This window comes from Helianthus annuus, chromosome 15 (genome assembly GCF_002127325.2).
Source record: "Helianthus annuus cultivar XRQ/B chromosome 15, HanXRQr2.0-SUNRISE, whole genome shotgun sequence".
In the NCBI taxonomy this organism is placed as follows: domain Eukaryota; kingdom Viridiplantae; phylum Streptophyta; class Magnoliopsida; order Asterales; family Asteraceae; genus Helianthus; species Helianthus annuus.
In genome coordinates this window covers 84,845,438-84,857,256 of record NC_035447.2, presented here as the reverse complement: position 1 = coordinate 84,857,256, position 11,819 = coordinate 84,845,438, and the positions used below count along the sequence as shown (strand labels likewise).

Sequence of the window (11,819 nt, the reverse complement as noted above, 5' to 3'; positions counted from 1 at the left end):
TTGATTTCCCTGTGGTGAAGAGTCATGCGGGATCCATTCGCATTCATTCGGGTCGAATTGGTTCTCATATATAAACACATAACCCGGCTTCCTCCTCACTTTTTCATCTCGAATTAGAGTTTCTTAAGCCTCTCTCCCTCTGCTCTCTAAGACTCTTCATATAGATCTGCGTATAATCCATCTAATTCAAGGTTAGATACTCCATATTGGAATTATAAAATCACGATGTTTATCATTTTTCACGGAGGTTTCTTCCAAAAACGACTCTGCAGTTTCTCCTCTCCATTTAACTCATTAGTTTCGTTTCTTTAAACGCTAATCGATTATGCTTTGTCGAAGAACTGAAGATGTCGAGGAATAGATTCATGGTTTCAATTTTATCTCCGAATGTGGAATTCTTCGTCAATGTCGCAACATCTTTCAATCGGTAATAATTATATATCTTTCTACATCGTATATAGATTTAGGGTCTTGTATTTGATCTGTTCAATCATTGTGTAGATTTTTGCCGTTTTATACAAATCCGTTTACCCTAGAGTTTGATCGATGCCTGATATTTGATTCATGCGTTACGATTTTGATTTCATTCAGTATAACACACACATATTTGACGATATATTGCTTGAATCGTTGTATTGATTTTGGATTTTTTTTAATATGAAATCCTAATTTGGGGATTTTCTAAAAAACAAATCTGAAACCCTAATTTAGTATAACCAACTGGTATGTTTCTTCTCGATCTTTGTTGCTATAACCCGAAGATCTTTTGATTATTCAACTTTAATGTATGTTTAATTTGTTAATCATTCATATATGCTCATATTTGTGGAATAACCTTTGATTTTGTTGGTCAAATCTTGATTGTTTCTAAATCGTTTCTATAATATTGATTACTCACTCGAAACTAATCGTTTTTGAAATTTTAAATATTGATTTCTATTTTATTGAATCGGGTTTGATTTTTTCGGTCATATGTTCATGTTTTAGATGCGATTTGTTTTGTTTCATCTGAAATCACTTTATCCTGCTTGAGCTTTTGTGTAATTTTGATTTATCATTTATACTTTTGTTTGTAATTTAGAGTTTAAAAAAAATCACTTTTAATGTTTTGTTCAAGGACCACGAAATAGCTGATCTGACTTTAGGCGATTGAAGTTTTCGTTTACATAACGTGTGTTGTTGCCGCTTTGACCCGTTCCCTTGCAATTGTTAAGGTAAGAATTTCACAATTTTTTAACTCAAATCCTCAGAACATATGTGTTTGTAAGTTCTGCTTGAATTTGGCTTATGATTCTACCTTATTTGTTTCAGTAGTTGAAGTTTATATTAACAACTATTGAATTACAAATTTCAGATTAATCTATGATAACTGAGTATTGGTAGTTATATTAATGATTCTGGAATGTGATATAATTTGGTGGCGCGCATCTGACCGGTAAGATTTGGGCTTTATAATTTCATAAGATAATCCATCTGTTGTTTCATCAATAAATATTACATATGTAGTATAAATAACATGTTTTTGAATGTTGATAGGTTATTTTAAATAGCTGTTATTTTCATCGAGGGACTCGAACATACCCGTTGATTAAAGATTTTTTGTGGTGTAAAGAAGTTGTAAAATAAAGATTTCAAGCAATTTTATTGCAGGTACCAGATGAGGAAACCACATTTAATGCCCCCAATAAGCAAGAACACATGGACTAGAATTTTAGATTTCGTTTGACGTGAGCAGAGTTGGTATTTTCATATCTGGCTGCTATCAGTTCATATTAAATTTTTAGACGAACTAATTATAAAATAAAACCAATGCTTTCCAAGCTTTCATCAACCAATGCATGTGTAGTAACACCAAACACGACATATGTTTTATCTCATTTTTGTGTTGGAGCAAGAAAAGCAAGGTATTGTTTTCTTGGTGTTTGATAAAGACAACCCTAAGGGTTGTTTTTAAAGTTGATTTTTATGCTTTATTATAGTTTCACTATATGGTTAATGGTTTTGGGTGGTTGATGATTGATGGTTAAAGTATCACCATTTAACCGACGATTTGATCTCAGTTGATGGTCGTAGGCTACAGTCCATCACATGGCATAAAGGAAGAGGGGGATGGTGGTTTTGAAAGTCGATGGTATCAGGTAAGTTTTGTCCATGTTATTACCGTAAATTATCAATTTTATTGCTCGATCCATGTATGACGGTAATCTATTTAAAACGATGATTATGTTGGAAATCATAAAGCATAGAGATGCTATAGATATATTGCAGCCATGGAGGCCATGAAAGAGGTTTCGGTTGCCGAAAGCATGCTTCAAGGTATAAGGTACATAATTTGTGGGTTTAGCTTACGAATATGTAAAAGCTACAATCATGTATATTGTATTAGACCTGATAACACTTTATTATTAGAACTCAGCTACTTCCAGGAAGCATGGCATTGTAAACTTGAGGAAGTTGAACCCGTTGAGTCGTTTAGGGTAATAAAAAATATGCTAATTGGTATAATATGTTTCATGAGTAGATTCTTACTGTAATATTATATTAATATTATTTTTAACCCATTCAATTGTGATAATATTATTTAAAAAAGGTCGAAAGTGCCCCATGTGCATTTAAGGCTCATGTCTTGAAATTAGTATAAATTTTTGCAATACTAATTATTTTAGTATTCTGGGTTTACCCAACCTGACCCGTTTTGATGGGCACAAAACTATTTGTTTTGACTCGACCATTTTACCAAGAGTTTTATGATTGCATGTATTTTTACCATCTTTTCTTCAGCCACCATTCACACATTCTAACACAAAGAAACTTCAGGAAAAGATTGACAACTAAAAAGTGAAGTTGCTACCGTGGTTAAGTGGTGAAGCTCACTCTTTGCTTAAAGGGGTAAGTCACTTAGTCATGATTAACCTCTTACTATACATGTTAATCTCTAGAACTATTTAAACTTCGTGTGTTTATATACGACAGTTGTTGCAAAAGTACCCGACACTAAGGCTTGGAAGCTGGACTCGAGGTTGTCATGATATCAAAAATCATAAATGGGTCAACGAAATAGCAAGTGAATCTTAAAGAAAAACTGGTTTGAAGATGGGTATAAATTTCAAAGCAGACTAGACTCACTTTATCAGCACCAGAGATGGACACCATATTTCTACTCAGGTTAGGGTATCCCCTATTTTAATCAAGTCAATGTACGCATCAAGTTCAAAAAGAAGAACTGATTGTTGGAAAATAATTTTTTTGAAAGTAAAATAAAAAGTCAACGTTTATTTTTTCAATTTTAACAAGAAGTCAACAGAAATCAAAGAAAGGTCGTAGGTTATATTTGTTTGCAATATATAGATATGGGGTGTAATATTGAATGCTGATACAACTTTTGAGTCTATTATGGTTGGTTTATTTTGGTTTTGTTTGAATGGGTAGTTAATAAGGCCATAGGCGATGGTTGGTATGGTTTAGGATTTGGACAATGAGATCTCACAGTGGACGTGTGGAGTTATATATGCAATTTGTTTAGTCCAGAGTAGTGAACAAGTGGGCTTATGACACAAATGGTAAAATCAAGTTAGAAGATGTTAGATTTGACTGGTAAATTCATTCAAGAGGTACATAAATGTTAAGAGCAAGCAAAATAGATGGGTTGGGTAACAGACTAACAGGTTAAAGTGAGTTTGCGTCAATACGGCTAAAGTTTTGGTCTGGGCTGAAGTGAGATTTATGAGTTTTATACATTTGTTTATCCCTTCTTTTTAGATAAGTTGAACTTTTGGCATTATCTTTTCATTAGGTATGTTTATTTTTATTATTTTCATAAAAAAATAACCATATCTAAATATTTTACCTTTTGTATTATATCATTCTTTTTTCTCTAAATATCATCTCTGTTATTTAATGAGCCCCTCCTCACTATGCTTTAAATACTCATTAGGTATGTTATGTGTCTATTATTTCATTATCTTCAAAGTTCACTTATATTTAAGACTTGGGAAACCTGTAACCGTAGATTTGAGAGGCAACGTATATGTATGTATTTTTTTAGTTTGGTAAGTATTCTAAATTTATGTGTTCAAGTGGATTGTAAACCTGCCAACATATTTACTTATGCAAGTTGTAAAAGTAACACCCCAAAGAGCCACGAGTTGCCTGAAATTTGATTTTTTACAACATGAAGTATTTGGAGATTTATGCATTATAACCGTAAACTTTTCTATTATCATTCTTAGATATAATAAGTATCATAAGTTAAGAATAATTATGAATTTATTATTTTTGAAACAGTTCTTTTATGGTTTATGTTTACTTAGGTTAAATGGGCTCTTGAGTGGAAACAGGCGCTGACCTAGGATGAAGTTGAGGATGAGGTGCATCTAATTTTGGGGCTGCTGCATATTACGCATATTAAGGACGAGCTGGACAGGTTGGGTTGGCTGTACCGGGGAATGTTGGCGGAGTTCACATTAAAACAAATCAGATTTTAGTTTACTAGGGGTCCAAATAATAATACGGGTCATAACAGGTTCTACTGGAATAAGATTGCAGTTCCAAAAGTTAGTTGTTTTGTTTGGATAGCGGTCAACGGCTATGGCCTTTGTGGCGAGGGCCGTTGAGATGGGAAATGTCCCATGTATGGTATACGGGATGAGACTGTAGATCATTTACTTGCAGGTTGTATAAGTGCTAGAGCGATATGTTGGAGCATGCTCTTAAAATGAACAAACCAGCAAAGGAGAACCTATTATCTATATGTTTTTCTTAATGACCATTTGGAAGATGTGTACGCGTCGAAATGACAAGGCTTTTAGAGAAAAAGTATGTCCTGATGCAAAAGTTTTGTTAGAGGAAAAGTCTGTTCTTGATGACCATTTGGAAGATGCGGACGCGTCAAAGTGCGGGTCTGTCCTTGAATAGCTGGAGCAATTTTGATGTTGGTTTATAACGTTCATGCGGGTTTTAGCATTATTTTTTTTTTTTGGATTATGTAAGTTTATTTTTTTTGAGTTTTTTTGGGTTGTATGCTCTATCTTAGCTTCTGGCTAAGATAGAGTTTGTGAGGTTCTTAAATAAATTTGTCTCCTTTGCTTAGGCAAAAATAATGTTATTAAGTTTTATGTTTGTTATTAATTATTAATTAATTAATTCTAAATGTATATATTTTATTTGTTGTAAACAGTTGGTGAGTGGGGATCAGCAAGTATAGCAAGTATGTATTAATTTTTTTTGAAGAAGGGCTATATAATCTAATGGCAATACAAGTATTTATTGTGGCATGGTACCTTTATTCGTGTTAATTTCTTGGTGTTGAGTGGGTATTTGTTACTGGGCTGGGCTAGGGGTACATCACTTACTAATTAGTCAAATCAGGATGTGGCAATCAATTCTCTTTTGTTACAATATAGTAGGATGCTTTTTTTTATTTTAATCTTTAAATTCACAAAAGTTCCAATTTTGACTTTTTGGTTTGACCAATATGCTTTTTTTATTCAACATGGAAAGCTTCCAGCAAGTTTTGCGAGTGATAAGAGCAAGTTATGCGAGTGATAAGAGTGTTGATCATCTCAAGAAGTTTAAGCAAGGGAAAGTCAAGACAATTTTATAATTCACTGTATCTATTTCCTTCTAGGAATAATCGTATAATTTTCTTCGAATCTATACCTCAAAAACATACTATTTGTCCCCCACGAAGTTTGCAGGTATTAGCATTAATATCACATATAACAATTATTATTTTAGGATTCTATTATCCAAGAAAATAGGAGGTAAGTGGGTACTTTGAATATACCATTTAGTATATCATAAAAAAACTCTACGACATCAAAAAAAAAAATTCGTCCATATAAATACATCACAAAAAAGAGGGTGGCTAGAGGGTCCGTTAAAATATATACATCATACGATCAAGGCCAAAAAATAAAAAAAGTAATGTACACTAGAAATCAAATTGATGTGTTGTCTGTTGAAACTAAAACTCTTCTTGACCCGCTCAATGGTTTGCCCAAGTAAGAAGAAATTTTATATTTAATCTGTTAACTAAATGGAATTTTCTGGGTACGAATTGACACCCATATTTAGTATAATGTACCCAAACATGTTTTAACATAATAAGTTGTTTTTCTTTCCGAATTGTGTTCTTAATGTTCAACTTCAGATTTCCATAAGTCCATGCGTACAGTATGTTTATAATCAGTTTAAACGTAATTTTTTTTCAAAAAATAAAAAAAAAACATATCATTTTCCAACACCGTGAAATTTGCCGGTATTAGTACTAGTTTGTAATCAATGATTAAATATAAATAATTAGATAAGCACTTTGGATGTTCAGTCCTAAATTCCCTCTTCTTGTATGCACTTAGGATAATCAAACTTGCAATTTCAGGTGGACTTGATATGCACTTAAGGAGTCATTATGAGTATATATTTGATAACATGATGGAATGCAAATATCCTTACCGTTCAGGCGTTATGACATCATATAATCTTATAGAGCCAACAACAAGCCAACTGTAAATTGACCCTCATGAACTTGTTGAGAAGTTGCCTAAAATCAGCAAATAAGATATTGCCAAAATAGGCATGACAAGAATATTGATTTAAAAGTAATTAAATCTGTTATAAATATACAAAATGAAGTAGGATATATTTAGCCTACCAATGCTAAAATGTTGCAGTCTCCTAGAGGATAATAACTTAGAAATTGTTTTTATCAAGGTCCAATACCATGGTTGATGAAATTTCACCTGAAATCATGCAAGCACAAACCGTGAAAGTTTTATATAAAAATAAAAAACCTAAATTATTCAAATAATATATATATTTTTAAAATATATATTTACCATATAACAAGACTGTTGCTGCCAATCAGCTACAACATAACACACCTGGCACCAGGTTTATAACCATAAACATAACAAAATGCAGTTGCAAGTCTTTGTATACCTCTAGAAATGTAGTCTTTTCATATTCACAAATTTCCATCACATGCCAATAATAAAAACAATAATGATTCATTCCATTTTTACATGGCTACTAAATAAGACATGGAATGGTATTGATCAATTCCATTAACTCATTCGTTTCATTACTTCGTGTATTCCATTCCCTCGTCCATTTCATTACTCCATACCAAACAGACCCTAAGACTAAACCTTATGACAAAACCTAAAAACTAAAGCTAAACCATAATGCTAAATCCTAAATACTAATGCTAAACACTAAAACTAAACCCTAAATCTAAACCTTAAATACTAATACTAAACACTATAACTAACACCTAATACTAAACCCTAAAGCTAAACTAAAATCATTCACCTCAATCATAGGTATACAATACTTATTTTTCAATTTTAAACATGTATGTATGTGTGTATATATATATATATATATATATATATATATATATATATATATATATATATATAGGGTATGGCTATATAGAAAACCCTATATATATAGAAAACCGTAGAAAACCTAACCTCCCGACATTTTTTTTTTTGAAAAAAATAACACATGTAATATACATGTTTTTAAGAGTTTTGGGCCAAAAAAATCAAAAAAGCGCCGAAGGAATGATTTAAAAAAAAATCAGCAAGTTTCTGTCTTTTGTGCCTAACACATGTTAGGCAACCGGACATTGCTGAAATTTGTTTATTTTTTTTAAAAACATCCCTTCGGCGCTTTTTTGTTTTTTTTTTTTTTTGCCCAAAACACTTTAAAACATGTATATTACATGTGTTATTTTTTTCAAAAAAAAATGTCGGGAGGTTGGGTAAAAATGGGGGGAGATTTGAGTTTCAGAGTTTCCTAAAATTTTGAGGGTTTTTTTTGTCTAGCATTACCCTCTATATATATATATATATATATATATATATATATATATATATATATATATATATATATATATATATATATATATATATATATATATATATATATATATGTATATGTATAGGAGAAGGATCCGTTAGGAACCACCTTATATTGCGAGAACCGCGAGAACCAGTGTGAACACAAACAGTAATACCTAAAAAATCTAAAAAACACCCAAAAAAAATTTTTTTTTACTATTTTTTTTTGTAAAAATCGCTATATTTCGTTTACAATAAAAGAAATTTCAAAAAAAAATTTCGAGTCACAGTTATCCATGCACATGTGCATTTGTATCATTACTTTGACAAATTCCGTAATTCATTACAAATATTAGACAATTGCACTTTCATTTACACTATCACGTGTAATACACTACTTTTTACGTTAACAATATTAGAAATACACATGTGCATCTATATGTATCAACATGAAATAAGGTTTGTTGGTACACTACTTTCTCTTTCATCTATCATTCCATCCATAATACACAAACATGCACATATGCATTTTTTCATTTCTTTGACAAATTCCGTAATTCATTACAACTATCAGACAATTGCACTTTCATTTACACTACCATGTGTAATACAATACTTTTTACATTACCAATATTAGAAATGCACATGTGCATCAATATGTATCAACATGAAATAAGGTGTTTTGGTACACTACTTTGAATACACTTTCCCTTTCATCTATCATACCATCCATAATACACTACCATTACCTCCTACCATCTATAATACAATACCATTACCTCTTACCATCCATAATACAATACCATTACCTCTTACCATCCATAATACAATACCATTACCAATATTTTCACTTTATTACATGTATGTAAACACCATTTATACCATCCAATCAACATATTACATCATAAATTGACAACTATAACCAAACCATCAACCACAAGATATAACTAACCAAAAAACATGTATATGGGCCTACTTCTCCATTCAAAATCACAAAATTTTTGTACCAAAACACGTTATATCATGGTTATACCTGATAATGCACATGTGCATTTTGAATATTGGTAATGTAAAAAGTATTGTATTACGAATAATATTGTAAATTAAAGTGCAATTGTCTATTCCTGATAACGTATTACCGAATTTGTCGACGTAATGATACATATGCACATGTGCATGGATAACTGTTACTCGAGAAAAAAAAAGTTTTTTTTTATGGTAACGAAATATAGCAATTTTTTTTTTAAAATATTTAAAAAAAAAAAAATTTGAGTGCTTTTTTGATTTTTTTTAGATTTTATTTTGTGTTCACATTGGTTCTCGTGGTTTTTGGAATAAAGGTGGTTATCGCATGAACCTTACCCTATATATATATATATATAGTTTAAAGATTGACAATATACATAATAGTTAAAAGATTGAAAATATAAACATGTATAAATCCCTAAGGAAAAAAAAACCTGATAGAAAAAGGCTCCGATTTTTCAAAAAAAAAATTGCATTCTTTTTACATTTTTGCTTAGGAAAAATGTGTAGTCCATAATTCTTATCGAGTTTCTCAATGTTTTTTTTTTTTTTTTTGAATGGCAAATGTTTCTTCTACTTTACACTAATAATTATCCAAAATTACACCCTTAGCCTAGATTTTAACCTAGGACATCACCTCTAAGAGTCATGTAACTTTATCAAGTGGGCTACCCCACATTGGCAAGTTTCTAAATTAGGCTAGTACTTCTCACACGATTCTAACCATATATATATATATATATATATATATATATATATATATATATATATATATATAGGGGAAGGTTCAAATGAAAACCACTAATTATTTTGAAAACTCGAAAACTAATTAAAAGCCAAAAAAACGTACCAATTTTTTTTTGCATACCAATTTTCGGCATTTTTAATATATAAAAAAATTTCAAAAAAAAAAATTTGTAGTGCACATGTGTAATACTAAACATATGTATTATTACACATGTGTATTACATTTTTTTTAAAAAAGTTTTTTTTATATAAAAACACCTGTGATTTTTATAAAAAATTGAAAAAAAAAATTGATGTGTTTTTAGGCTTTTTTTAGTTAGTTTTCACAATGAAAGTGGTTTTATATATATATATATATATATATATATATATATATATATATATATATATAGTGTCAGGATTATTTCAGAACCATAAATATTTACAGAACTCCTAATAAACAATTTTTTTATTCATATATTTTTATGTTTAGGATAATTTTATCATTTATTATGTGTACAGTGTATTTTTACGATTACGTACGTGTTAAGAGTAATTTATCATTTTTTATATGTAATTTTATAATTACACATATGTAAACTAGTTTTTTTTACATATATGTAATTAGTTATGACACATATATATAATTTTGGCAATTAAACATATGTAAACTACTTTTAACATGTATGTAATCAAAGAAATACATATAATAGATGATAAAATGATCCTAAATACAAATACCTATATACAAAATGATTTTTTATTAGGAGTTCTGAAAGTTCTGTAGTTATTTAGAGTTCTGAAATGAACTCAACCATATATATATATATATATATATATATATATATATATATATATATATATATATATATATATATATATATAGAGAGAGAGAGAGAGAGAGAAAGTATAATGTTTGGATAGCGGTCAACGGCTATGGCCTTTGTGGCGAGGGCCGTTGAGATGGGAAATGTCCCATGTATGGTATACGGGATGAGACTGTAGATCATTTACTTGCAGGTTGTATAAGTGCTAGAGCGATATGTTGGAGCATGCTCTTAAAATGAACAAACCAGCAAAGGAGAACCTATTATCTATATGTTTTTCTTAATGACCATTTGGAAGATGTGTACGCGTCGAAATGACAAGGCTTTTAGAGAAAAAGTATGTCCTGATGCAAAAGTTTTGTTAGAGGAAAAGTCTGTTCTTGATGACCATTTGGAAGATGCGGACGCGTCAAAGTGCGGGTCTGTCCTTGAATAGCTGGAGCAATTTTGATGTTGGTTTATAACGTTCATGCGGGTTTTAGCATTATTTTTTTTTTTTTTTTGGATTATGTAAGTTTATTTTTTTTGAGTTTTTTTGGGTTGTATGCTCTATCTTAGCTTCTGGCTAAGATAGAGTTTGTGAGGTTCTTAAATAAATTTGTCTCCTTTGCTTAGGCAAAAATAATGTTATTAAGTTTTATGTTTGTTATTAATTATTAATTAATTAATTCTAAATGTATATATTTTATTTGTTGTAAACAGTTGGTGAGTGGGGATCAGCAAGTATGTATTAATTTTTTTTGAAGAAGGGCTATATAATCTAATGGCAATACAAGTATTTATTGTGGCATGGTACCTTTATTCGTGTTAATTTCTTGGTGTTGAGTGGGTATTTGTTACTGGGCTGGGCTAGGGGTACATCACTTACTAATTAGTCAAATCAGGATGTGGCAATCAATTCTCTTTTGTTACAATATAGTAGGATGCTTTTTTTTATTTTAATCTTTAAATTCACAAAAGTTCCAATTTTGACTTTTTGGTTTGACCAATATGCTTTTTTTATTCAACATGGAAAGCTTCCAGCAAGTTTTGCGAGTGATAAGAGCAAGTTATGCGAGTGATAAGAGTGTTGATCATCTCAAGAAGTTTAAGCAAGGGAAAGTCAAGACAATTTTATAATTCACTGTATCTATTTCCTTCTAGGAATAATCGTATAATTTTCTTCGAATCTATACCTCAAAAACATACTATTTGTCCCCCACGAAGTTTGCAGGTATTAGCATTAATATCACATATAACAATTATTATTTTAGGATTCTATTATCCAAGAAAATAGGAGGTAAGTGGGTACTTTGAATATACCATTTAGTATATCATAAAAAAACTCTACGACATCAAAAAAAAAAAAATCGTCCATATAAATACATCACAAAAAAGAGGGTGGCTAGAGGGT

General features: G+C 30.4%; 1 long non-coding RNA gene across 23 annotated transcripts; it reads left to right on the top strand.

The window, feature by feature from the left end:
* Nucleotides 1-5,127, top strand: LOC110884951. Of its 23 annotated transcripts, XR_004881292.1 has the most exons (9): nucleotides 3-427; nucleotides 1,118-1,214; nucleotides 1,355-1,740; nucleotides 2,061-2,138; nucleotides 2,242-2,323; nucleotides 2,410-2,477; nucleotides 2,818-2,889; nucleotides 2,974-3,165; nucleotides 4,311-5,127. It is a non-coding gene; the product is annotated as an uncharacterized LOC110884951 (long non-coding RNA). The 23 variants fall into 23 exon arrangements; XR_002561754.2 differs by having other exon boundaries at nucleotides 3-191; nucleotides 348-427; nucleotides 1,355-1,435; nucleotides 1,651-2,477; XR_004881284.1 differs by having other exon boundaries at nucleotides 1,355-2,138; nucleotides 2,242-2,316.
* Nucleotides 5,128-11,819: the final 6,692 nt, after the last annotated feature.